This window comes from Suricata suricatta, chromosome 1 (genome assembly GCF_006229205.1).
Source record: "Suricata suricatta isolate VVHF042 chromosome 1, meerkat_22Aug2017_6uvM2_HiC, whole genome shotgun sequence".
NCBI lineage: Eukaryota > Metazoa > Chordata > Mammalia > Carnivora > Herpestidae > Suricata > Suricata suricatta.
In genome coordinates this window covers 46233944-46260500 of record NC_043700.1, presented here as the reverse complement: position 1 = coordinate 46260500, position 26557 = coordinate 46233944, and the positions used below count along the sequence as shown (strand labels likewise).

The 26557-nt window shown below is 46.7% G+C and overlaps 1 protein-coding gene across 2 annotated transcripts in view; it reads right to left on the bottom strand.

The window, feature by feature from the left end:
* Positions 1-24363, bottom strand: part of PTK2B (protein tyrosine kinase 2 beta) — a 125920-nt gene extending 101557 nt beyond the window's left edge. For both annotated transcript variants that reach the window (XM_029938250.1, XM_029938255.1), the window contains exon 1: positions 24163-24363. The gene's annotated coding sequence lies outside the window, so the exon portion shown is untranslated. The remainder of the gene's footprint in view (positions 1-24162) is intronic.
* Positions 24364-26557: the final 2194 nt, after the last annotated feature.

Sequence of the window (26557 nt, the reverse complement as noted above, 5' to 3'; positions counted from 1 at the left end):
AGTATTTTTGGAATTAAACCCCATTTAATCCTGAGACTAGATCAGTAATCCCATGAACATGCGGTTCTCTGCTTCTCTATCTCCCTGAGGTGACCATGGCCTCAACTGGCTTAGGGAAAGGAGACTTCATGCTTCTTATTCGATACTTTCTCTTGTTCTTGTTCTAGAAAATGCTGCAGCATTTTACCATCCCCTTGAATAACATGCAACAAAATAATGTGCATCCAAATAAATGAAAGCTCCTATCATGATGGTTACAGCCAAAACAAGTTCACAAGTGTGGGCTGGCCCAGAGGACCCACCCCCGTACACATGAAGTATACAGTATTCTTGCTCTAACAAGCGTTTAGAAGAAGAGAGGCTTTTCCTGTCTTTTGTTTTTGTTGTTCACAGGAACACATTCTGATCTTTACTTGGTCTTCTGTGTATCATGCATATGGTGGAGACTACAAATTCTATTGCTGAGTGAGTGCATGAAAAAGGTGCTTTGGCAATTTGTCAAGATAAGCACACAGCACTTTTAAAAAGAATGGGGCAGTGGAAAGCCACCAGCCATATTAATAGGTGAGCCCATTGCAAGCTGGGAAGGGTGAGGAATCTCAGTGTTCAGAAGAGCAGAGGGAACGTGGTCAGCCTGAGGGAGGCTAGTGGCTGGACCTGTGGGGACCCAAGCAGGCCCCCTGAGTCACCCATGACAGGCAGAGCAAAGCATTGCTGTCAGCTCCCTGCCCAGGGGAAGTGGGGCCCAAACAGCACACTGAGTCATATTTATTGAAGAGACCACAGGAACAAAAGCTGTACACAGGAGCCTCTGCGGGGGATGGCACTCACACTGCTTTTACCACTCCATTAACAGTGCTTCTCTTTCCGCCCATGGATGGGCTACGTGGGATGTGGGTTAAGAAAATCAAACACAGGTTCCATTTTCGCATTATCCTTCAGTGGGTGGTTTTAACTCTATAGAACTAGGTATGTTTTGAGAGATTTGCTTACAACCAGCTTTTTTTTTTTTTTATTTTAGGGAGAGAGCATGCATGTGAGTGGGGAAGAGGGCAAAGGGAGAGAGAGAGAGAATTTCTGACTTGGAACTTGGTGTGGGGCTCGATCCCGTGACCCTAGGATCATGACCTGAGCCGAAATCAAGAGTCAGATGCTCAGCCAACGGACCCACCTGGACTTCCCTACAGCCAACATTTTATTTTTAACTTTCCCCATAGAATAAGTGCAGGTTTGATTAAGAGAAAATTATTTATGAAATTATCCTCGAAAGATAAACTACTGATAATTCAAAGTTAAGGTTTAAATTGTGAAGGCTAATAAGCAGTATGATTGTATTCTTATTGCCAAAGATCTTTTTGGAAACCTAGTCCTAGCCTCAGAAAGAATGCCCCAGGGACAAGCAGAGGACCAAAATCAATGGATTTGGGAGTGAAGCAAGTTCTGCCTCTACATGGCTATGGGACCTTAAGCAAGTCACTTTCTTGTTTTTTATGTCTATATTTTCATTTGAAAAAGTAAAAGGAACAGTTGAGAAAATAACAATCACCTATATTTCCACAAACCCAAATTAACCACTATTAATATGTTGTGAACTATTTTCTTATTTGTTAACAAAGCAGTTAGACTGTGTGATTGCTGAGGTCCCCCTGGCTTAACATTCCCTGATTCTATGACTAATTAGTCCATGGGCCAGACATAACATAGATCAGAGCTGTCTCCCCAGTGCTTCCCCATCAAAGATGTATATTTTTAAGAAGTTAGTGGCAATGTGTTTAGCGATTGTCTTGTATCTGATCTCTTGCAACTTCATTATGAAGCAAGACTTCCCAACTTTTTAACAGATAATAGAAGGCTCTATTCATCTTTGCCTTGAACTCATGGGATTCGAGGACAGGTAACAGTGAAGTCCCTGAAAAGGTGCACCCCTCTCCCAGAGAGCTTGGAAATAGATCTTCCAAGCAAAGCCAGAGCTTTGAGAGCTGCTGACATCACCCATCTTTTCCATTGACATCTCCTTTATAAGGAGACCCTATAAAAGCCTGGAGGAGCCTCACTGAAGAGAATGCCAATGTGCCTGAAATGTTTGTTCAACCTCAGTGAGACTCCCATTCTTGAAGATTTCCATAACACCCAGATTCTATTTGTTGGTCACACTTCATTTAGCTTACTTATAAATTACTGATATTACACACTCTAATATCCTGCTTCAGTTATCCTCTGTTTGCAAATTCAGCTCTTTTCTAGGCCACTACTAAACACATAACCACCATAGAAGTATCCATGACATAAACTTCAAACACCTACACCAGTGATTGCTTCCCCAGTATCTCTGTCACAGCTTGGGCAAGTTCTGACTCATTTGTTTTCCTTATTGAAAGGACAGAGCTATATACATTTTCAACCCAGATCTAGAAGAAGCCTTTAGACATTGCTGGACTGTTTTGACTAAATGATGATCAGCCATCTTGGTCATGGGGCTCCAGGGACAAAGTGGGGGAAGTATTATGGCAATGTATTCTTACAGCCATAACATACATACTCTCTTTGAAGAAGGCTTCAGTTCCATCCACTGAGGTCTTTGGAGAGGGCATGTGACTGTTATCTCTCAGTTTGCTACAATTTTAGAACCTCAAGGGTGTTTTAGGCATTTTGGAGTCTAACTCCTCCATTTGACAGGGGAAGGAATGGGACCAGTTTTGTCCAAGATAATTCTTATGTCTATAATTTGTAAAACACCTTGACATGTGTAAAAGATACTGACACATATTTTTGCCTTGGAGCTTTACTACAACTCTGTGCATTAAACAAGCCAAGTGCTGTTAGCTCCATTTTATAGGGGAACAAAAGAAATATAAAGGTTGTTGCATCCAGGACCCAAGATCAGAGATACTGAGTACCCAGCATTCTTGTTATTACGTGGCACTGCCTCTTGAGAATCCAGCTGGCATGCTGGTTTTTACTTGAGGAAGAGCCAGGCTTCAAAGGAAGAATAAAGAGTTAGACCATAGGCCTGCAGAGCTCCAAATACATGTTTCATATTTTGCTGGGTTCTTTCTATCGGTTTCTTCATGTAACGTTCATAACAGCTCAGTGAGGCAACTATTCTAGGCTCCATAGGAAATAAACACTTAGGCTGAAGAAACTTGGCCTGGATCACAGAATGGAAAAATATGGGACCTAGAATTGAGATGTATATCTACAGACTACAGACTGTTTCGTGTTAGATGGCACCCTGGGATTCTAACTCACACCATTCAGTTTCTGATCAGGACACCAGTCAAGACCAGGAGATGGGCCTCTGTGCACTTATGTGGCATCTGGTCCAGCAGTTTATGGCTGGGGTGGAAGGAATGGAAGGGACAGAGATAGGGCGGGGATATGGCTTACAGGAGGAGCTGGGCCATCCAGCAGCATGGAGAAGCATCTGAAAGGTAGAGGGGCCCAGGGACTGGAAGAACAAAAGGGCTTAGTATGGAGGGGTGGGCAGGGCAGTGCCAGAACATTGAAGAACAACCTTCAAATGGAATCAACTGCAGGGAACACAGTGGCTGGGAGGGAGGATGCAGGCTTGGTGCAGGGAAGGGCTGCGTGGGAGCAGAGAGGATTCTGCAAGCTGCCCTGCCTGCATCATAAGCATCCTGAGAACAAGTGCAAGCAGAGAGATCCGGCCCTTCAAGAACCACCTACCCACCCGCCCCCACAAAGACATTACCCAATGCCAAGTAAAAGCTAAGCAGCAACCAATTTGGGCCCCCGGATGATGAGCCAATATCTCTGGAGCATAATGCTGGCCACCTCTGACAGTTACCTTCCCCAGTTGCAGAGAGAAGCCAGGGAACTGTTTGTATTGTCTGCTGTGCTCCATGGACAGTGCTGGGAGGTGTGATCACACTTCCGTTACTGGTTGCTAAGCAACAGCATTAAGCCGCTGTGCAAGGCTGAACCTCTAGGAGATGTGTGTGGTAGAGTGTGTGCATCCTGGGGAAAAGCTGCAGAGTGGAGTAGAAAGAAAAGTAGGCTTGTTGATTTCGTTTTGACTGTGAGATCTTGGCAGGTGAGGTTAAGAAGAGCCCTCTCCTGCAGAGGGAACAAGGGGGAGATCGCAATACTCCTGAATTGTGGGGAGCAAATGATGAAACATCTTGAACATTCATAACATAGGTAGAGGAACAAGTCTGTTGAAAACTGTTCCCCAAGAACAGTACCTAGGAGTACACAGGTTTCAGGCATCTGGTTTTACTTGTTTTCAACTTCTGGGATATTTCAGGGTTGTTGGGGTTTTTTTTTCCCCATATGTGCTCATTTTATCTAGAGATAATTTTATTTATCTGGAGATCATTTTATCTGAATTGGAAGGAGACATGCCTTTGGTGTGTGTGAAACCTGAGGCCTTTCTAGGTTCACACTTGCAAAGGTGGAATGCTACTAAAGCAAGCTGAATGGGCTGGTTTGGGAGAAGGGAGACTCTCCATCTCTGTACCAAAGCAGACTGGACAAACCACTTGGCATGAGAACTTCTGGGAAGAATGACCTTGAAAGAGAAAGAAGAGAGGCAGGGCAAGAGGCAGCAGGAACAAAGGCATGAGAGATGAAAATACAGGGTATGTTCTGAGCAGATGAGGTAAAACCAGCTTAACTACATCAAGGTAAGGTAGAATCTTATGGGCTGATTTGTGTTGTGCCAAAACTCATACACAGTACAAGTCCTAATCCCCAGTACCTGAGAAGATGACTATATTTGAAGATAGGCAAAATAAGGTTATTAGGGTAGACCCTAATCCATTATGACTGGTACCCTTATACAAGGAGAAAATTAGCACAGACATGAACAAACAATGTGAGGACACAGGAAGGAAACAGCCATCTACAATCCAAGCAGAAAGTCCTTAGAAGAAACCCACCTTGTCAACACTCTGATCTTGGACTTCCAACCTTCAGAACTGTGAGAAAATAAATGTCTGTTGTTGAAGCCACCTAGTCGTGGTATTTGTTATAGCAGCACAAGCTGATTAACACAAATGATGAGAAGCAAGGCTGGTAGTGGAGGCCAGACACAAAATGCAGAAGAATCCTGGGACCATGAAAGCCAGGCCAAGGAATTCAAACTTCAAGGCGTTTGTAGATGGGTTCTGTATAGTAAGTTTAATTAACAAAATATTTCTAAACAAAAGGCCCATTTGGAGAGTGGAAAGATAGGAACCCATGGTGATAAAGAGGCTAGGAACTATATCTAAGGGGTCTTGTATTTTGTGGGATGTTATGTCTACTGCTAACCGTGACATTTTAAGATGGTGACAAAATCATTAATGCAGAAGTGGAGAGCCAGAGGGCAGAGCATCTGAAAGCCATGCCATTCAAGGGAGAAGGGAATCTTGCCCTTTATGTTGAGCCTGGATCAGAAAATAATGGGTAGGTTGTTTTTCTTTTTGAGGGCTGTCATACTGGACCCCAGTCGTTATTCTGGGATGTTGCAGAGAGCAGTTCTAGCACCAGTGAGTGAGTTTCAGATAGAAATCACAGCTCAGCTCAGTGAAAGGAAGAGACTTCTAGCAATCAGTTTTCCATCAACAATGAGTTCTTTGTGTGAGATAGTGTCCAGAGGGGCCCAAAGAAAAAAAGATCCTTCTCCATAAGAAGGAGTTTGGACTAGATCACTTCAGCTGTCCACTGGCTCCTTCCCCAAATCGTTGTCTGTTTACTGTTCATGGAGGCATGTCTGATGCTTTGCGACACCCCACTTTTCTGTGATCAAAGGAGACCCCTCATCACTCTTCTATTACTTACAGCATCATGTCAGCAGAGAGTAAGTAGTTCTATGAGGACAGAGTAAAGAGAACGGATCCACAGAACCTGTTTCTTGGGCTTTCTTCCCTCTCTGCAAATGGGAAATGCAAACTACCTATAACACTAACCATGATCTTGGGTGACCAGACTTGTAGCCGAATCGGTTCTCCAGCTTCAAGATCACAGTGAACTGCACTTAATGACATATTTGATGGCTTAATTTTTTTTATGTTTATTCATTTATTTTGAGAGGGGCAGAGGGGCAGAGAGAGAGGGAGAGAAAAAAATCTCAAGCAGGGTCCATGCTGTCAGCACAAAGCCCAATGAGGGGTTCGATCTAACAGACCATGAGATCATGACCTGAGCTGAAATCAGGAGTCAGATACTTAACCAACTGAGCCACCCAGGTGCCTTGGCATGCTTAATGGATTTATAAAGCTATGTGGAGAACCTATTGGATGCCAGAGACTGCCCAAGCCACTAGCTAGGGCTGAGAGTATACAGCTCTCCTGGTAAAAGAGTGAGAAGTAAACCTCAGTTTGGGACCCAGGGAGTTTGGACACCTTTGGTGAGAGACAGATCAGTCATGCTACAGCCATTGGTATGAGCGTCTCTTGGTTCTCAAATTTGGCCACCATATCCCGGAACCCTTAATGTACCCCTGGGATCACAAGCTCCTGGACTCCTCCACAGGAGCAGTGGATGCTCTTGCACGTGACTCATCTTCCCACGTACGTGTCATAGGGTCTACTTGTTTTTCACAGCTGATTCAACTGTGTGTAATAGAATTTGTCCACCTCTCTTGGTTGGATCAGAAAGTCAGTGTAGTACTGACTAAACCCCATTGTCAGAAGGTCAGGTCTGCAGTTTGGGGAAAGCAACAGCTTTCCTCACAAGCAGTAAAATCCCAGCCCTGACCCAGTTTGTCTTTGCAGGGAAATGGGCATTTGTTTTGCAATCCCTGTTCCCTAAGCCATTAAAACCTTCATGCAGAATAGCCACACTGTCCCCTCAGCAGTAGGCAGATGCTTTTTGCACTGTGCTTACTCAGATATCAACATGAGCACTTCTGTCCCAAGGATGCAGCATCTTTCTTTAAACCTGTGTCTAAACAATGAGGTTTCTGTTCCCTTTGGAGAGACTAACAGAATTCCTCCAGAAAAAAAAAAAACCCAACAATTGTTTATGTAGGAATATGTTTGCTATGGTCTGAATGTCTGTGTTCCCCTATATTCTTATGTTAAGAGGTGGGGCCTTTAGGAGGTGATTAGGTCATGCCAGTGAAGCCCTTATGAATGGGGTTAGCACCCTTCAAAAGAGACACCAGACAGCTCCCTCACTCCTTCCACATGAGGACACAGCCAAAGAAGACTGTCTATGAACCAGAAAGTGAGCCTTCACCAGACACTGAACTTGTTGGTGCCTTGATCTTGGACTTGCAGCCTTCAGAATTGTGAGGAATAAATGTCTGTCATTTATAAGTCACCAAGTCTGTGGTGGTATTTTGTTATAGGAGCCCACATGAACCAAGATAGTACTCCACTAACTCACTGCAATTAGAGGATGAGGCTCAAGGAGTCTGGGCAGGTATCATTTTGTCATTGTTCTAGAAAAGGAGAGAAAAAGGACAGGAAGGAGGACTGGGAGGAGACCAGAGAAAGAGTGGAATGCTGCAGGATCAGACCCTCTCAGGGACACTCTTCCTCCTCTGTCCAATTCTGCCACAGATGTTCTGTGTGGTTAGACTCCTCAGGCTGATTGGTGAAGGTGCTGAGTTCTGGGCCTTGGGGTGATGTGAGCGAATGAGACCTGGCAGCACAGAGGTGGTGAGAAGCACAAGACAGGGAGTCTGGAAGTGGTCTGGCAGAGAGCTTGGGTCAGGACCTTGGGCCGCCTGCCATGGGCCACGGAGCAGGGTCCCTGCCAAGCCCGACTAAAAGACAAGGGGCAGGGGCCCCATGTGAAACTGCACTTACACCTATTTCAGTCCTGATAATATCTGGTGTATTGATGCTTATTATATACTACACACCAATGCTGAGTGCTTTCTGTATATCAGTACGTGATCTCTTTGTAATCTTTGCAGTATCTCTTTAAGGAAAGGACAGTTATTATTGCCATTTGGCACGCAGGAAAGCTGAGGATTTGAGGGGTTAAGAATGTGCTCGAGGCCACGCGGCTGGGAAGCAAGGAGCCACACCTTGAATTTGAGTGCTGGCTCCTAACCTTTACAGACCCTGTCTGCTGATAGATTGTGAATTGTTTGTGTGCAGGCCAGATGTTCCTCTGCCTCCACGGAGAGGCTGGGTCGCTCCACATTCAAAGGAGCAATCATATCAGGCCCAAGCTTGTGCTGGGAGGAGAGGAGAGCATGAGGGGAAAATAGGGAGTTGGGGGACCGCACACAAGAGAGTAAACTGAGGTGCTTGCCATTTTCCTGGAAAGCGAAAGATGAGATCAAGAACTGAGTCCTGGAGTCTTCTCTCCAACCTTGGGGCATTTTCTTTTTCTAGGTACAGGACTCAGAGGAACACACACACACACACACACACACACACGCCAGAAGGCAGGCAACAAGATTAATGGATATGGTAGAGGTTGGAGAGGGGGTTATCAAGAGCAGCTTTGTGATGATAAGCTATGAGCTGTATAAGGCACATTCTGGGAGCTGTGGGTCTCCTCCAGGGTGACCTCGTCCTTAAATAGCTATAGATAAATGGCAAAGGACAGGGATTCTCAGAGACATACCTGGGTCCCTTGGGGCTTCTATGATTCTGTGAGGTCCTAAGGTCAGGGGATACCATTAGCCTGGTGGCTTCCTTGGAGAGAAATGAGGTTAAAAGCAAGAAATAAAAGACAGTCTTGGGAGAAATAAACTATGCTTGGAGGTTACTTGAGTGTTGGAGAGGGCAGGGAAAGGGCTTGGCTATGCATCAACTGAGAGATCTGGAAGGAACAGAATCTGGAAGAAGTACAGGAAGAAGAAGAAAAAAAAGGGAGGGATCAATCACAGAATGAAATTCCTGAGCCTGACTTGGATGCCAAAGGCATCACATTTTTTGCCTGAGGAAAACATTCTTAATACAGCTCTGGGGGTGGTAGTTCCCTGAGTGATACAGATTAGTAATCAAACTATTTTCAAGGCTGATGAGCCCACTGACAGCTCTGGCACCCAGCCATGTCATCCCATGGACGTGGTTCAGCAAATGCCTTCTCCTCTGCATCACCTCGGCCTTTGTGCACACATTTCAAGAACTAGGGGCCAGTAAGGGCCAAAGTAGCCAGGTCTTGGTTTGTTTTCTGTTGTAATCCAGCAGACACTGATTGAACACCTCCTCCACAATACCCCCTGAGGGGGGACCAGGCACTGTGACTCCAAGATTCATAGTCTAATTGGGAAGGAAGTTACAGACTGAATGCATGTATAAGCCCCCCCCCCCCAAATCCACATGTTGAAGCCCTGGCCCAGAATATGATGGTGTCTAGAAATAAGGTCTATGGAAGTACTTAAGATTAAATTATGTTTTAGGGGTGGACCCTAGCCTGAGAGATTTAGTGTCCTTACAAGAAAAGAAAGAGTAACCAGCACTCTCTCCTTGCACACACACACACATGCAGAGAAACAGCCATGAGAGGACACAGCAAGGTGGTGGCAGTCTGCAAGCCAGGAAGAGAGCACTCACCAGAAATGGCACCACGATCTCAGAATTCCAGACTCCAAGACTTGTGAGAAAATAAATGTCTACTGTGTAAGGCACTCTGCTATGGAATTTTGTTGTGGCCATTTGCACTGACAAAGGCAGGGGCACACATAAATTCAACAGTAAAGCAAGGAGGAAGGAAAGTTCTATCAGAGTCAGGAAGAGGATTGTGGGAACAGGGAAGATGGTAAGGTGATGCCAGCCTGAAGGCTCTGGGGAGAATGGCCTGGCAGAGGTGGGGCTCAGGTTAGAGCCTGAAGGGGTCTAACAGGTGGGAAGCCCAGGAGAGGCAATTCTGGACAAAGGCCAGAGGCTAGAGAAGCCCATCAAACCGCCAGGTGTTCTTGGGCAGATCAAGTTAGGGCTTCAGGGTGGAGCCCATGGAGATGTGGTAGGTATTTCCACCAGGGTGAGCATGAAACCATTTTTGTAGAGTTAAGAACAAAGCAAAGCAAAATCTAAAGAGGAAGAAACAGCTGCCTGAGTCTGACTACAGACAGAAGCTGGTTTTCATACACATCTCTAAGTAAAGAATTGGTTTCACATGAGTGGTTCTCAAAGTGTGCTCCCTGGGCCAGCAGCATTAACAGCACCTGTGAAACTGTCCAAAATGCAAATTCTTAGGGCCCGACCCAGGCATGCTGTACCAGAAATTGTAGAGTTGGAATCTAGTAACCTGTGTTTTCAAAAACCCCCCAGGTGATTTCGCTGTTTTGTGCAGCGCTGGATGTGCTAGGTTGCTTCCCCTGAGAATGGTCCCCAAAGTGTGTTCATCCTAAGATCAGAAGTCCTCTGCCCACTCATCTCCCTTAGCAGCTGATGAAATTTTGCACATTTTGTTTTTATGTGAATCCCTCCGATGCCCCTCATTTCCACAGGTTTTGGAGACCATCTCTAAATTAGCACTTCCCACCCCCCACCCCACAAAAACATCCTCAGATCTGAACAAATGTTTCCCGAGTACAGCTTTCCCATTCTGACATTTGCTGGAATATGATTGGGAGACAGAGAGCCACGAGACAAGATCTCTGCCTTCCACCGTTCCTTAGCAAGGCATGTACTTGTGAAAAATAAGTTTATCTCAAGATAACACGTGCCTGGCAATAGACGGATGGCACAGCCAAGAGCTCTGGAGGAGGGGTGCTTGGGGCATTTGGAATGTGAGCTCCTGTCCAATGCCCAGTTCCTTTCCCTCTGCCAGACTTTGCTAGTCCTGAATATCCTACGCTCCGTAATTCCTATGAAATACCCTATTGGTATTGTTGGGGCAACACCAAATGCCCATGTGCCCCCGTGCTTTCCAGGTGGGTGTCCTCTTCACAGACTCCCCGTCCTGAGCACCACCTCATCCTCTGACCTTCCCCCCAAAGGCAGGTTGGCTGTTGCTCAGCTGGCCCAGCTCCCCGCCTCCTCCCACCCCACTCCCCCACTCACACAGACATATAGGGACAAGAGCAGGAGGTGGGCTCTTCCTGGGGCCCGGCCTCACCACCACCCTCTCTTGGCATCACACCCAAGCCTGCAGCAGGAGCTCCAGGCCATGGCCACATGGCCACACCTCCCTTCACTGTCCCTTGCTTCCTGATCCCAACTCCAAGCACACACGCTCTGGAGTAAACACCACGGGAACCTACCCTTCTGTGGCTGCCACGAAGTTCTTTCTAAATGTGCTTTTTCTTTTTGAATTTTTTAATTAATTTATTTTTTTATTTTTGAGAGACAGAGATAGCAGGGGAGGGTCAGAGAGAGAGGGAGTCACAGGATCTGAAGACAGTCTCCAGGCTCTGAGCTAGCTGTCAGCACAGAGCCCGATGCAGAGCTCGAACCCACGAACTGTGAAATCATGACCTGAGCTGAAGCCGACGCTTAACCGACTGAGCCACCCAGGCGCCCCTGAAGTTCTTTCTAAAGAGCAGTATTATCTGTCACTTATTCCCTCTCCGGGGTCTGAGTCGTTAAAAGCCACCCCTCCTGCCTTCACCCAGGTCTCTGTCACTTCTTCATAGGTCTGATGACACACTTCTATTCCTGTGCTCTCTTCTGCTGTCCTTCCTCTTTCCTTGCCTCACTCTTACCCAAACTCCAGAGTACTCCTTTCCAGCTCATATTGTCTCCTTAAGAGAGGACCAAAGGTGAAAAATGGAAGGGGCAGTCTCTCTCTGTGGAACTGGCGGGTGAATCACTGCTAGGTGTGGTTTGTGGGATGGAACAGTCTGTTCTCCAGAGAGTGGAGGATAAAAACCTCAGGTTCATGCCTGACACATCAGCAACTCTGAAGTCCTCATGCTGGCGGGAAGGGTAGGGGAGGACTCCAGGCCTTAAGAAAATCCTGGTATAAAATCGTATCCCTAGGGGCACCTGGGTGGTTCAGTCAGTTAAGCACCTGACTTCAGCTGAGGTCATAAGCTCATGGCTCATGAGTTTGAGCCCCACATCGGGCTCTCTGCTGTCAATGCAGAGCTGCTTCAGATCCACTGTCTCCCTTTCTCTGCTCCTCCCCCACTAGCACTCTTGTCTCTCTCCCTCAAAAATAAAATAAATATTAAATTAATAAAATAAGTCACATTCTTAAAGATACTGTGCCAGTAGTACAGCCCTGAATCAAATCTTGCAATCATGTCACATAACCTTTGGGTTTCTCTACCACATCCAGGATACTGTCTCTCAGGTTCTCCCATTTAAAAAATTTTTTTTTAAGTTTATTTATTTATTTTGAGAGAGAGAATGAGTGAGGGAAGGACAGAGAGAGAGAGAGAGAGAGAGAGAGAGAGAGAGCGAGCAAGAATCCCAAGCAGGCTCCACACTGTCAGCACAGAGCCCGATGTGGGGCTTGAATCCAAGAACCATGAGATCATGACCTGAACTGAAGCCAAGAGTCAGTTGTCTAACCAACTGAACCACCAGGTGCCCCAGGTTCTCTCATTTTAAAGGAAGTTGATAACGATATTCCAGGCAATAGAAAATACAGTGTCTTGTTTCCAACTTGTGACTGCAAACTTGTTTTTTAAATAATTTTATGTATGGTTCTATGTAGTGTAGATTAATTAAAGACCAGTGCTGGCTTTCTTGGCCGGAATTAAGAGAGAATAAAGAGGAACAGACTAGTGCTTGATTGACTGGCTCACTAGCTTACACTCCTTCTTCCTTCCTTCCTTCATTCATTCATTGTTAAAGTCATTTGTTCATCCATCCATCCAACTGTCCTTCCATCCATTTTTATATATCTATTTTTCTACATCATATACCCTTCAATATAAGGTAAAGCTCTTCCCTTTCCCAAATTAGCTGTCTGAAAAGAGGAAGTATGTATTCTAACACTAACAGAATCTTTCATATATGGGCTGCCCTCTCAGTTACCCTATTTTGAACAGAAATATACCCTTTCAGAAAAAGTATTAGCCTGATACTTCAATCGGTGCCACCAAGAGGAGGCTTACAAAGGTCACCTAATTGAATTTGATTTTTAAAGACAGCATAGTACTATAATATAGATTCAGTAACTTTTCTTGAGGGTATAGCCTCCCAATTACAAGTGTGACTTTTGTTATTAAAAACAAAAAGCATTTAAAAGATCATTTTTTAAAAAGGCAATGCATGGAGTGGTTTTATTGTGAACATAAAAAACAAACACAAAAAAACCTTTAAAGGATCTAATTAAACTTTTCTCCAAAGAAGGCATACAAAGGGCCAACAGTACATGAAAAGATGCTGCACATTATTCGTCATTAGGGAAATACATGTGAAGACCATAAGATACCACTTCATACCCACTAGAATAGCTAGAATCAAAATTATAGACAATGACCAGCATTGAGGAGAATCAGGGGAATTGGAGCTATGGCACATTGTTGGTGGGAATGTAATATGGTACAGCTTCTGGGGAAAGCAGTTTGGCCCTTCCTCAAAATGTTAGACACAGAGGCATCACATGACCTGGGAATTCCATCCCTATCTAAGATAACTAAGAGAAATGCAAATGTATGTCCTCATAACAACTTGTACAAGTATGTTCCATAGCAGTATTATTTTACGTGGTCAAGAAATGGAAACAACTCAAATGTATATCAGCTAATGAATGGGCAAACAAACTGTGGTATATCCACACACTGGAGTATTATGTGGCAATAAAAAAGGAATGAAGGACGCACACATTCTATAACCTGGATGAACCTTGAAAACATGATGCCAAGTGAAAAAAGACAATAAAAAATGTCACACTACTGCATGATTCCATTTATATGAAATGTCCAGAATAGGCAAATTCATAAAAACAGAGAGTAGATTAGTGGTTGCAGGGGCTGGGGGAGGAGAGAATATTATAGAAAAGCTGCTTTTGGTATGTGGTTTCTTACAGGGTGATAAAAATGTTTTGCAGTTAGACAGTGGTGTCCATTGTACAACTCTGTGAATACATGAAAATTCACCAAATGTACATTTTAAAAGGATGAGTTTTAGGGTGTGTGAATTAGGTCTCAAAAAAGCCACAATTCAAAAGTAAACAAATATCATCTGGACAAAAGAGAAGTAACCCACTCTCTTTAGACTGTAGAGACAATGATAACAGACAATGACAACAGTAGGCAAGAACATGGATCGCTTATTCAAAAATCAGTTCCAATGGTGAGAAGGACACTGATGTCAAAGATGTGACTGAAGTGTTAAAGGTTTGGTAACAGGGGCATCGAAGAAAAGCCATATTTTAATTCAATGTATTATTTTACACAGTATGTGATTTTAAACAGGTGACTAAAATAATGCATTAAGTATTAGCCTAAAATGTTTACATATTCACATTAGCTTTTTTTTTTAACAACCTCCTTATTGGGAGGCACGCATATGGTCAGTTTCAGGCACACATTGTACGTATCAAACGCTGACTGAGTGTTAGGCACCAGCTGCATCCTCAGGATATAACACGGACTCTCAGTACAGACATGGTTCTGACCTCCACAGAGCTTACAGCCTAGTTTGTTTGAATTAAAATGGAGCTCAATTTTGAAGTAATTTCTGTGAAATGTTGGTAAGACACATTATAAAAGTTGTGGGTCATTCCTAATATTTGAGGGGTGCCGTAGGTTCCTGGGAGCTCAGACAAGAATTCTGTGCTTTCTTCCTGTTATCATGTATGTGCATTGGCTCCGACGGGGAAATTATGCATCTGCTCCTAGGCCGTTCTGCATACAGTACCCTGCTACCCCAACACATACACATGCCATACCCCAGGCTGGGTTCCTTGCTTTGAGATCATTATTTACGGAATCCACTTGAATCTAGACCCATTCTCCAGCCCCCATCACACACAAACTACGAGGACCTCCAGAACTGGAGGCCTGGAAAGGATCCAAGATGACCCAGGCCCCAAGAGATGCAGGGAGGGCTGAGAGACCACACCAGGGACCACGGTGGAAGAGTCAAAGTCCCAGCAGGGACCTGCTTCCCTGCTTCAACCCTGGGAGGGTCTGCTTTTACCTGGTTTACATACTGGGCTTTTGCCCAGTTTTTGAGGAAAACTCTGCATTTGTTAACAAATCCCCGAACCTCCTTATTCTATGTACAAATGAAAACCCTGAAACTTGACCAGGCTTACCTAGGTGACTCACCTAACATCATGTAATGTGGAAGGACAGTGACAGAGCAGCCACTCACCAGACCCAGGGCTCCCCATCTGAGGGTGAGGCTCTCTGTCCCTGGGGGTGAACACGGGTTGGAGGCTAAGTGTTTAGAAAACAGTAGCAGGAAAGGTTTTTCTGCATAAACAGTCAGGTAGAGAAGAGGGAAAGGGCTCAGAGGTACATTGGGGCCAACAGAGGACCACTCTCTGGAGATAAAGGAGCTGATGTATACTAGTGGCTTTCAAATCTTGGGACTGCAGGATCCAGAAAGCTCTGAGTGCAGTTACCATGGCAAACCCTATGCCTGTGCACACTCAGATCTAAGTCTGGGTTACTAAAAACTGCCAACCTCTGCCTTGCAAATCTCTGTTGCATATTCCCAAAGCATTTTTGCCCTCTTCTAGGCTCCCTGCCTTTTTTCCTATACCTTGTTTTTCTCCTATCCTTCAGTCTGGCCCAGATGAGCTTGATAAGCAGGAAGGATGAGGGAAAAGGGAAAGGCAAGGATCCATGGATTAGAGAGACACAGGAGTAGCTTAGAAAGAGATTATGGAGCCTCTGCTCCAGATCTCTGACTTCCTCTCCCAGGGCTCTAGGAAACCTCCACAAATCCAAAGAGACAAGGGGCACAGCCTGACACCTGGGGAGAATGAGGTTCCTGCTCTGTTGCAGTTGGCAGCTGGGATGCCAGCACATGGAATGAGGAAGAGCCCATCTGGCCCAGTGAGCCAGGCATCGGTGCGTAGGGAAGGAGGGAAATGGAATCTCCACTCTTTGGAACTTGGAGAAGTTAGAAAGGAGAACAAAATGGGAAGCACCTCTCTGTCCCCAAAGAATTTCACACTGGGATGGGCTAATAAATTCTGGCAGATCAGAGGAGGCCAAGAAGCTCTGTCAGAGTTGGGAAGGGGGACAGGGTTTCAGGTGGGGCCAGGACTTGACCAAAGCTTTGATGGGGACAAACGAGCAGATCAGGCTAGTTAGGGTGAAGGACCTAGTGTGGAAATATGGGGGAGCTAGAAGGGTAGACAGAGGCCAGATTATAGATGGCACTGAAGAGTAAATTTAAGGTATCTGGATTTGTCTAAGGGTGTGGGAGCTTCCAAGGGAACTGGAGAAAGGAAGGAGAGAGGCTCCTAGGTAATGTTAGGAGATATTAGCTAATTGGCTTGGCCTGGGCTAGAGCAGTGCTGCAGAGGGGTAGGGAGAGAGAAGACAGGAATGAGAGGCATGAAGAAGGAATCTGCAGGATTAGTGATAGGTAAGATATGAGCAGAGAAAAGCAAAAAGGAGAAAGGGAAGAGAACTTCAAAGTTTCCGACTTGGGAGTCTAGGAGAATGACCACTACATGAGCAGGAATGATGCCTGGAGGAAGAGATGGTTTGGTTTGAGAAATTGATGAGCTTGGTTTCTGACATGTAGCACTTCAGATGAATTTCTCAAGTGGAAATGTCTCCTAGACGCTTGGAAGTGAGGGGCTGAAGGGAGTAGGGTCTGGCTGGAAGTGGAGCCCTGGAGTCACGTGAACTGATGAGGGCGGATGGAGGGGCAGCAGATCTAAATGCCTGTTGCACCTTGATTCTCAAGGAGATTGCCCTTAGACCTGGAGACAAGCTGATATTTAGTGCAGACCTAGCAAAAAGGAAGGCTGCAGGAAAAAGGCTTATCTGTGAATCAAAAGTGTGGAGGAAGGAGGGGATTAAGGAGAATGACAAATTCTGGATATAACAAATAATTTGATGTTCCCATGAACTCTACATCGTTTCAATTCAACTTAGGACTGATTTCAACTCAGAGAACAGAAAAGCCTCCAACTGACTAGCAGATATCTCCAGGACCCCCAGATCATCCTGAATTATACAATTTATCCAGACTCTTAACACATGAATTACTGTAACATGTCCTACCTGCTCCTCCTGGAATGTCAAGCTCTCTTTTCTTGAATTGCTTCACCGGCTACTGCCCAAATTTGACCAGGGCCCCTTCACCCAAGCTGACATCTCCACAGCTCTTTGCAGCCTTCAGCATAGTCCAAAGGCTCCCCACAGCTTTCAGAATAATGTCCAAACTTTTCAGCCACCAGGTTCAAGTCCTATCTTATTTACTGCCCTTATCTTTATTGCCCTTTGAGAGTCTGGCTCCACCCAAAATGAGTCATTCAGACTGGGCCTTCCCACCTCCCTGCTTTTATTTACAGTCTTCTTTATCCACAAGCACCATCCTGAGATTCTATGGCCATACCCTACCCATCCTTTCAGAGTTTTTCCAAATGCCACTTCCTCCAGGAAGCATCCCTGGACTCCCCAGACAGAAATAATCTCTCCAACCTCTGACATCATCAAACTTCATGGGTGCCTTTTATGGCACTGCAAGTCCCCATCCTGTCTTACAATCACATATCTTCATTTATCACCTCCTCAATCAGTCTGTAAACTCACTGAGATACAGTCCCTCACATGTAAAGACTGACCTTGGGGTACCTGAGTGGCTTGGTCAGTTAAACATCAGCCTTTGGCTCAGGTCATGATCTTATGGTTCATGAGTATGAGCCCCACACTGGGCTCACTGCTGTCAGCACAGTTTGCTTTGGATCCTCTGTACCCCCTTCTCTTTCTGCCCCTCCCCTGCTCATACCTTCTCTTTCTCTCTCAAAAATAAATAAACATTTAAAAAAGAAAAGAAAGACTGACCCTGAGGGTCAAGGAGGTGAAGAGGAGAGAAATAGTAAACAAATATCTAGAACAAGTTGCAAATGAGAAAACTAAGTCTCTGTGTGGCAATGTCACACAGGAAGGGTGGCAGAGTCAAGGCTCAAACACACCCCTTTCTAACCCACAACTCTTCGTCTTTCTAGGGATAGTGCCTATGGTGCTTTCCAGGGCATTTGCACACAAGTCAAGGATTTCTCTAGAGGATCTTATCAAGGATGCTGTACTTTTTCATCATTTTTAAGTGAGAAAACGGAGGTCTACAAAGGTGAAAAGACCACCCCTCACTCTGAAGTTACACCTCTAGCAAGTGGCAGAATCTAAACCAGTTTAGCCATGTCTTCTTTTGACTCCTGATCATCTCTCCACTAACCCAGGCTCCCACCTTGCCTGCTCCAGGGGCCTGGGAACTCAAGTCACTTATGACTGCCGAGGTTCACATCACTGTCTTTTAACGCCCCACCCCTGTTTGTGTAAATAGAGGACGGAAGGTAACTGGCCGCTGATAAGGGTGCCTTCTGAGATGCTGGAGTGTCAGATCTCTGCTAACTCGCCTGAAGTAGGAACTGGGGGTGGGGAGAGTGTAAACCCTACACCCTGGGAGAGTTGCTGGGTTCCCATTCCAAAAGCTCCTGGAGCCCAGAGATGTGCTTGAGGCTAGGGAGGAAGTAGGGGGCGGGGCAAATGACATCATTTTGAAACTAGAAAATGTGAGGTTCCAGTGGCCAGGACCAGAGGGGCTATTCTCTCCCTGGTGGAAAACAGATCCCCACCCCTTCCCATCCCCCAAGAGCGGACAAAGCCCAAACTTGGAGGGGTGTTTGTGTGTGGAGTGGGAGGAAAGAATTCCCAGAAGGCTTACAAGGAACCTCTTGGGTCCTCAGTTGTCCCAGTGTTGATGCAACAGAGGAAAGGGGCACAGGAAAGGCAAACAGTGGTCCTGTGCCCTCAAAGTTGTTGGGAGAATTGGCCTAACTGAATGGGAGCTAGTTCATAGGACAATAATTACACCCAGCGCCAAGTTTTAAACACTGGGTGAGATATGTTTCTATGAGTCCCTAGCTAGTGAGTCATGTGGCCGGATTCTTTGCAGGTGGATTTAAAGACATAAAAGGCAAGAAAGGCATTGGAAGATGTTAGTAAACTGTCCCCAAGATAGAAAAAGGGAAGAATCACCCTTCGATGGATGATGGCGGTAGTTGATCTTAGTTCTAATAATCACATTGACCAGAGGAGTGTCCTTGCCTGCCGCCCACCCATAGCCCACCTGAAACCACTCCCGTGTTCCCACCAATCCACCGTTGTGGCTAGGTAAAAAGAGCATCGGAATTTGCAGCCTCTAGCCTGCTCTCTTAATCAAACTGTCATCATGAGTAATAATTATACCTTGGGAAACAGCAGAGTGACTCAAGAAACGGTCCCCTCCCCCACAGCCACGCCTTTGTACAGCTCAGAGCTTCGTGCAGGACGCTGAGAACCCCCAAGAGAGAAGCCAGTAGCTCATGAAGCTCGTCAGCCTGTTCAACACCATAGCGATCATTCAGACTCCATTGTCTGATGGGCAGGAGTAGAAAGTCTCTTTAATGGCTAAATAGCTAATTAGGCCTGGGCTGTTCATCAAGCCCTGGGAATTGGGGGCGCGGTGGGGGGCAAGACACAAATACTGTTGGAGACAGGGCAGTGAGACAGTACACACACAGAGCCGTGGGTGCCACCCCTCAGGAGATGGCCTTTCCCTCAGGTGCTTCCCCACCAGCTCAGATTAACCCTAAGTATGAAAGGAGAATGATAAGGAGAGTCAATACTTATTCAATGCCTATTGTGTACCTGTGGAAGGACTGAATTTTTTAAGTTTATTTATTTTATTTTGAGAGAGAGCAAGCAGGGGAGGGGCAGAGAGAATCTCGAGCAGGCTCCATGCTGTCAGTGCAAGCCCAATGTGGGGCTCGAACCCATGAACTGTGAGATCATGACCAGAGCCAAAATCCAGAGTCAGATGTTTAACCAACTGAGCCACCCAGGTGCCCCGAAGGACTGAATTTTTATGTACAGTTGAGGCAAAAGGGATGTTAAAATATTGACGTAGGTCATGCGGGTTGATGAAGGCCTGTTGCCCCGGCGCCCCCTCTCCCCCCGACTGCCGGCCTTCTCTCTCCCCTGTCTTGTAGACGAGGAAGACAAGGCAAAGCGACTTGCCTACTGTCAAGCAGCAAGTCCAGGAGCTGGAACTGGAGCCTTGGCTGACTGACTCCAAGCTTTTGCACTTGACTGCCAGACTAGCAGCCATGTTCGCATTTTAGAGGCCATTGCCACTATTCTTGCTTCTTTCCCTTGACCCTAGAACTAACCCAGAGTCTAAGAGAAACCTTCAGTCATGGAGCCAGCAAGGACTTCTCTTAATTATCACCCTGCAGCCCAGAACATGCCAGCAGTTGGCCATCTCTCGCTACCGGTGTGTGACCGCCTGAGAGCCCCATTCCTCTGGGAGGCCAAGGCCACGTGGCCACTCCCGGGCAGGGGAAATTTACGGGCTGGGAGACCTGCCACTCAGGGTCTACCCCAGGGTATGCTCCCTCCCTTCCCTTCCCTCACCATCAACTGTGCTTCTAGCCATATTGGGAGCACACAGAGCTACTGTCGTCAGAATGGAGGGCTACTTGCTCAGAGCCATACTCTGTACAAGGTTTCCTAGGAACAATGGGAAATGGGTGTAAGCTGTAGTAAGAAGATTTTGGCTAACTGGGCAGGGGTCATGGGGGATATGGAGCACAGGGACAGCTGTACGTAAGTGCTCAGCCCCTGAAGCTCCTCTGTAAGTTGGGCACTGCCGAGTCTAGGATAAATTAGATCCCTCCTGGGTAGTAGAGTAATGGGAAGAATAATGTCCTCTGAAACACCTGCTTGGTCCCAGAACTGTACCCACATCAACTGTCACTCGATGTGAAATGTTGTTTCCTTTGAAACAATAATAGATTTCCCTACACCCCTGCCAGAGATTTATAGTCAAATTTACAGAATGGTAGTAGGCCCAGTGATACAGGAGTCTTTTTCTACAGGACTTACCATAACCTTGACAGTGCAAAGTTGCATGACAAATCTGTGAGAGCCAGCTTATTTGAACATTTCACCAATGGAACACCCATAACTATCTCATGGCATAGCGTTTCTCTGAACACTGTCTGGCAAATGCTGCTCTAAGGAGCTGGGGACAAAAGGCCTATCACTGGGCACAGAGATGGGGAGATTTAGCCTTTGGAAAGAGGGACCATCTTTAACTCAGCAGTTCCCACAAGGGGAACACAATTTCCATTTCCTCTTTCTCCTAATAAATTCTTAACTCCCTCCGGGTTCCCTTTTAGGAGGCCTCTAGTTTGCTCTCACAAATTAAAGTCCAAACATGGTTCACAAGTCACCCTTACTTCGTCTCCCCCTGAAATCTATTTTTCTAATAAGGAACTCATAAAAATGGGAATAAGGGCAGTCAAATTCTACAGTGCATTTGCTTGTGTCAGGCACTGGGATACATGTTTTATGTGGATCTCTCTTTTAATTCATTCACATTTCCCTTCAGTTACGGGAACTGAAGCCACTGCCTGTCTCCCCACCACTGTCCTCCGGGAGGAGAGCTGGGGTCGCCCCTAGCAGCAGGTCATACTTGAAGGGGATGGCAAAGTTGGAAAAACACAACACAATTTGGGCTCTCCCTCTTTGCCCAAGAGCAAACCCAGTCTCTCACTAGAAGCAGGACCCTCACCACATTATTTCCCCTGGGATCTCGGAGTACTTGACAAATATAAACAGAAACAAATGAGCCCCAAGCACTTTGTGGCTACTACTTGGGTCATCTCTGTGGAGGTGTTACAAAAATTAGTATCTGTCACGTTTTCCTTAGTACTCCCCAGGCAGCTACATGCATTATCACTGATCCTTCCAACAACCTGGACAAACGAGTATTCCTGCCTTCTTTCAGAAAAGAGATTCTGGGGCTCTGAGGAGCTAAGTGGTCTACATGGGACCTCACCACGGACAAGTGGCCAAGCTTGGATTTGAATCCAAGTCCGTCAGGCTCCAAAGCCCAATTTCCTTCTGAGGCATCATTGTCCTTCAGCTGTATAAACACATGGACCAAGGATTTACTATGTTTTTTTTTTTAAAGAAATAAAATAGTCAGGGCACCTGGGTGGCTCAGTTGGTTCAGCATCTAACTCCCAATTCCAGCTCAGGTCATGATCTCACGGTTCAAGCCTTGTGTCAAGCTCTGTGCTGACAGTGTGGAGCCTGCTTGGGATTCTCCCCCTGCCCCCGCCCCCCGGCTGTCCCCCTGCTGCCCTCCCAAAGAAATAAACATTTTACAAAAGAGAAGAAGAAATAACACAGCCAGTCAGTGATGCAGTCCCAAACTGGAATCCAGGAGGATGGGATACAAGATAAATCCGCCCCGAGACTGTTCTCCTGGTGCCTGGGCGCTGCCTATTCCCAGCACAGTAGCATCTTTGGTCTGCTTGTGGAGGAGCATGGCCAGATAAAATATGAGACACCCAGTAAAACTTGAATTTCAGATAAACAATAAATAATGTCTTAGTATAAGTATGTTCCAATATTGCCGGGATATACTTACACTTGAAAAATATTACTTGCTTCTCTGAAATTCAAATCTGAGTGTACTGCATTTTTATTTGCTAAATCGGGCAACCCCACCCTAGAGTCAGAGGCATGCCGGGAAGACTTCTGCCTGGCTCTAGGTCCCAAGCATTGCTCCAACACGAGTTGCCATGGCAGCCTGAACAAGCCCTTCTGGAGCTGTCTCTACTTCCCTCTCCAGCTTCACCTCGCCCCTGCATTCTCCGTGTTCAGAACACACTGCACTACTTTCAGTTTCCTGAATGTGTCATGCTGCTTCTGGCCTCAGGCCTTAGCACTAACTGTGCTTTGTGACTGTCTTCTTCCCTCTCTCCCGCTATCTAGCTAATTCCTATTGATCCTATTGATCTCTGCCTAAAGAGTCACTTCTGCCAGGAAGCCCTCCCTGAATCCCCGATCAGCCTTTCCCATTGCAGCAGGCTCCAAGGAGCAAGGGCCAGTCACATGCACGGTGTCTCCCCACACCCAGCACCAGCATGTGACCTTAGGTGGGAAGTCAGCAGATGAATGAATGAATGAATGAATGAATGAATGAATGAATGTTCAGGCAGAGCTGCATCTCTTGAATGTGACTGCCTCCTCCCTCCCTTCCATCTCTACTCACTGTTTCAGCTCTGCCTCCTCACCCTCCCTCAGAGTTGTGAAAGGCTGGGGCTTAGCGCCCCAACAGCATTTCCTGTCCTGGACTCAGGTGAGGAGAGAGCAGCCTGCTCGCGCCCCTAACCTGATCATGCCATACCAGCTGTCCCTGTGGGCTCGGGTCTAGCTACAGGTCAGCAGGAACTTCCTCCTGGCACATGGCTCCCCCCATGTCCAAATTCTGCTCCCCTTCTCCCCCTGACCCCTCTAAAGGAGTCTAGTTGGATTGAGCCCCAAGTGTGGGGTGTGAGGAGATTCCAGTGTCAGATGGCTGAGGGTTAGGGCAGGTGGTGAGACTCGGTGGGCTCAGAACATCACCCATATGTTCCTTGTTCACCCACCCAAGGCTTTGCCCACGCACAGCCTGACAGCAGGAGAAAGCAGCACAGAACTTAACCCTTTCACGGCCTTTAGAAGGTAGTTTCACAAAGAATCCATGTGCAGGGAGTGCTAACTTTAGTACACACACACACACACACACACACACACACACACCCTGGAGTTCTGCCTCTATTCCCCTCTCAGAGCCCTCCCTGCTTGCTTCCAGTAAGGGCTTGATTTAGCAGATGCCCTCTAGGGGGGCAGGAAGTCCATGCCAGAGCAATGGGGCGGGCATGGGAATAGGACAGGGTGGGGGTGCCAAAGGGCATGGGGAGAGGGGAGAGGGTAGGGCGCAGGGAGCGGCTCTGAGGCAGCACCTGTGGCCGGTTCTGAAAGCCCGGGTCTGGTGCTCTCTGATCTGACCCTTAGAAGCAGGTGGCCCTTTGGTGCCTTCACACCATCTCCCCCCCACCGCCTCCCCTCCATGAATATTTAAAAGGACAAAGAGGGAGAAACACCCTTCCGTCTCAAATTAACTCCAAAAATAGAATCCCACTCCTCCTGGGGAAGGCTAGTGAGCCCCAGCACGCGGTGCACCAGTAGCTCCGATTCCTCAGTTCCTTTCCCAGGAACTCTCAGGCCGGTCCAGGCACCCCCAGTCCCGGAATCACCCCCTTCCACCCTTCCCCTCCACCCCCCGTCCAGCCTCCAACTTCTGGCTGGGCGCTCAGCCGGGATCGCGGGAGGGGACTCACACCGAGAGAAGCGCCGACTCTGAGGCTCCTCGGCTCCGCCAGGTGAGGCGCTGGTTGCGCGGCGGCAGGTACAGGTGGGTCTGGGGGGCTGCAGCAGGTAAGGGATCCACAGCGGCTTGGAAGGCCTCCGCTGAGTAACAGGGCTGACAGGTTTGTGTTTTCCCCTCTCCTCCTCCTAGTTAACCACACCCCTGCTGCTCTCCTCCTCACTTCCTTAAAGGGTGGGGTGTGTTGTCTGTGGTGCCGAGTGTGTGCCTGCTCCAGCCTCTTACCATAAACCCTGAAGTAGATGCCGCCACCAATTCCCTGAGCTGCAAGTGCCCACCTGGGCAGCCCTCTCCCAGCCCCAGAAGGGGTCTTCTGCTCTTGTGTGCTCTATGAGCAGCTGACCCCTCTGAATTTCTACCACCCCTCCCTCTTCCTACTCCACAGGCCGACTTTTGGAGGCCACTCTTAGAGGCTCGTGTTTCCTCTAGAGCCTCCAGGTATGTTTCCTAGTGGGAGACTGTTAACCTGCCTCCCATAATCTCAGCATCTGTGCCTCTCCAGGTCTCCCCCCTTCTCACCCCTCCAGCCCCATCCTAAAGTGTCCCCTTAATGGGACACTGGAGATCAGGTGAATATTGCCAGGGGCTTTGGCAGAACTGATCCAGGTGCCTGTAGCTGTGAAAGGGCAGGACCAGCGGGCGGCACAGGAATTGTCACAGAAGCTGGGCAGTCCTTACCTGGCCCTCTATATCAGCTGACTTGGCCGCCCAAACAAAGAGGCTGGCTCACCTCTTTACTCAGGCCAGTAGGGTAGTGAAATTCAAGGGAGTGACTCAAGGGCACTTAGAAAGATTTCAGACTTTCCCTTGAGTCAGAGGAGGTGAATTGGACTTAGCATAAGGTCGCAAAGCTGGTATGTCCTCAGTGTCCCCCCCAACCTCAAAGTTCCTCTCCAGAGCACCTGCCCCAAACCTCTTCATTTTGTGTCCCTTGAAGGATTCAGATCTGCCACAGTTCTAGAAGATACTATTCACAGAGTCGTCTCTGAAGATGGTGCCCCCAGACTTATACAGCTGTAAGTGACAGCCCAGCATACGTGATGGCCCCCCAGATACTCCTTCACCCATAGCCCCAAACTCAGTGGATCAACCACCCCAGGAGAACAATAGTGAAATCTAGCATTTGGTGAGCAAGTTTCAACACTAACCACTGTTGCTAAGAAAGCATTCAGTTCACATGATTTTATTTAATTTCTCCCATTTTTTGAAAAGAAAACCAAGGCTTAGATTTCTTAACTTGTCTAAGGCCACAAAGCCAAAATGTTAATGTCTCTCAAAGTGTGATTAGCAGACTTCCTGTAGCTTTTAAAATGCACCCACTGGGGCATGTGGATGGCTCAGTCAGTTAAGCATCTGACTCCAGTTCAGGTCATGATCTCATGGTTTGTGGGTTCAAGCCCCGTTGACATCTCAGAGCCTGGAGCCTGCTTCAGATTCTGTGTCTCCCTCTCCCCCACTCATGCTCTCTCCCTCTCTCAAAAAAAAAAAAAAAAAAAAAACCTAAAAAAAAATTTTTTAATGCAGATGAACTGGATGCCACTACAGGTTTACAGACAATCAGAATCTCTGAGCCCTGGGCCCACCTGCCCAATAGGACAACTTACAACCCATCTGGTGGGAGCTCTTGGCCACAAGAGCTGGAGCTCCCCCTTGTTCATTTCAGACACCCATTCCTCCTGTTCCCAGCCACCCAGGTGGAGAAACCTGTCATTGGCACGTAATGCCAAGTAATTGGGGTCTCTCTCTTATGGATAATGGAATAAAATCAATAATATAAATTTATTATCAGAATAAACTGCAGGTGACTGCTGGCCACCTGCAAAGCAGTCAGAAGTAGGTGTCAGGGTGTCAGAGGGCTTTGGAAAATGGGGGGCCCTTCTGTATTCTTTTGCACAGGAATGAGGAGATGAATGTTGAGTGATGTGAAGATTAGATATTTGCCTTAGCAGTGAGGGTCTGTGTGAGGCCGGAGGCAGTAGGAACTAAGGAGCAAAACTAATCCAAACAGGTTTTAAGGAAAAGTTGAGTTTGTGTATGCTGCCTCCATGTGGCCAAATCCATAAACTACAATCTGGCTGGGCCCTAATTTGAGAAATTTTCAGATATTCAAAATTTTCAGAGGATGTTGAATTCTTCAGAGATTTTTTTTAAAGCTCTGAAACCTAGCTCCTAGCACCATAGAATCATAGGTTTTATTTATTAAGGACACCTTGGGAAACTCCCTGGGTGGATACACTGCCTGTGTTGTATGCAGTATTAGTAAAAACAAACAAACAAAAAAACTATCAGAAATGCTTCCCAGAGCCTAGAATGCTGTGTAAATGCTCTTAAAAAATTCTACTTATGTC